The sequence below is a fragment of the Petaurus breviceps genome, unplaced genomic scaffold (genome assembly GCF_028583685.1).
Source record: "Petaurus breviceps papuanus isolate PSGF00001 unplaced genomic scaffold, PetGlider_PUasm1.0 139, whole genome shotgun sequence".
NCBI classification, from domain to species: Eukaryota; Metazoa; Chordata; class Mammalia; order Diprotodontia; family Petauridae; genus Petaurus; species Petaurus breviceps.
Genome location: NW_027185697.1, coordinates 7633295 through 7635261, shown reverse-complemented (window position 1 = coordinate 7635261; position 1967 = coordinate 7633295). Strand labels below are relative to the sequence as shown.

The window sequence follows — 1967 nt, the reverse complement described above, 5'->3', positions numbered from 1 at the left end:
CAATTGCCAGCACCATCCTGTGCCTAACCTAATTTTAACATCTCTCTCCCAGCTTTCTCCTCCTTTCTCTCCATCTCCCTCTTTTTCTTCTTTGTCTTTCTCCCCTTTCTCCACACATATATACACAATATACATGCATGTATATGTATAAGCACATGTTAATACATATATATACACATGTGTATGTGTATGTTTCTCTCTATGTGTATACACACATATCTTTTTTTCACTCTAAACACAAAATTTTATGTAATTTTTGACCATGTACAATTATTACCCTAGAATAAATCCATACTATTAAAAAAACTCTCATATCAAAAGGTCATTCCTTTAGAACTTCTCTTTTCAATTTCTTGATTCCCAAATCCCAGTATTACTGCCATTAACTGCCCCGAGTTTTACACTACCTTCCCTCCTCCAAAGTAGCTGAAAGTTATTGCAGAGCAAGAGGGCTAAAAAAATTAAGTTAATGTGTTATTTCCCAGAATGAATGGTAGCTTCTGACACAAATTTTCCAGACTCAAAAACGGAAGAGCCTCTGTTGTTGTCAAATATTAAATTTATTGCAACAGTCTCCTTTGTAGCTTTTAACTTGCTGGGCATTCAACAGCACCACTATTGATGTCATCAATGACATCATGAGGATGTCGGCCATCAATGTTGCAGCCCACAGACTGGGCTGTCCCTAGTATCTCTTTAGTGGTTCCAGAGAGATCTCTTGCCAAGGACCGGTGCCTCATCTGTCGAGCAATGCTGACAATCTCATCAAGACTGATGTTTCCATTGTGTTTAATATTTTTCTGCTTCTTTCTGTCCCAAGGAGGTTCCTTTAGGGCTTTAATGATCAAGGATGAGGCAGAAGGCACAACCTCAATCTGAGCCTGTCTGTTCTGAATGATAAGCTTCACTGTGATCCTTAGTCCTTTCCAGTCACTGGTTGCCTTAGCAATGTCATCACCAACCTTTTTGGGAGACAAACCCAAGGGACCAATTTTGGGGGCCAGAGCTGATGTGGCACCAACATCACCACCAGTGCACCTTAAAAACACGACTTTAATTTCATTTGGGTCAAACTTGAGTGGCATGGCAGCGATGAAGGTGGAGACTTGGCCTGGACACTGAGAAGTGGCTGCTGGTGTCGGATGTACCCGGATTCAGGACGACTGAAAGAAGTTGCACCTTCGCCACCACGAGCTGGAAGCCAAAAGTATACACACATATCTTACACCTATATTTTTTTTTTCACAATCAAGGTATAAGACTTCCAAATCTTACAATCTACTTGGGAAAATAAGGTACATATTCAGGAAATTGGTAGCTGAAAATATAGGTGTATATCACAAAATCAGGAATTAAGTAGAAATTCCCTTCATTAAATCCTTGACATTTGCTAATTCAGTCTTTCCTTGAAGACTTTTTTTTTGTTTTTCATTCATTTCAGTAGTGTTCATCTCTTCATGACCTGATTTTGGTTTTTTTGGTAAAGACATGGGAGTGGTTTGACATTTCATTCTCTAGATCTTTTAAAGGTGAAGAAATGGAGGCAAACAGGGTTAAGTGTCTTGCCCAGAGTCATACAGCTAATAAGTGTCTGAAGTCAGATTTGAACTCAGGCCTTCCCAACTCTAGGACTGGAGCTCTATTTCCTGTACCACCTAGCTGTCCTAGAAAGACAAAAAGCAAAGGCACATAAGAGATAAATAATTTGGCAAGGATCACAAAACTAGTAAAGTTTACAGGTAGAATATGTACTTGGGTCTTAGTCAGTCAATAAACATTCATGTTTCAAGCACTGTGCCTGAAGTGTAATGGGCTGTGAATGCAAATCCAATTAGAAAGGAACACAACCCCTGTCCTCAAGGAGCTTATTTTCTAATAGGGGGTTTTGTGCAAATGCTGTGTCCCCCAAGAGAATTTAAATTCTTTGAGGGAAGGGAGTCACATTTTACCATTACCACTGAGTATAG

The 1967-nt window shown here is 39.5% G+C and overlaps 1 pseudogene; it reads right to left on the bottom strand.

Annotated features, from left to right (window-relative positions):
• Positions 1-541: 541 nt before the first annotated feature.
• Positions 542-1111, bottom strand: LOC138146022 (large ribosomal subunit protein uL11 pseudogene; annotated as a pseudogene).
• Between the last annotated feature and the right edge of the window lie 856 nt (positions 1112-1967).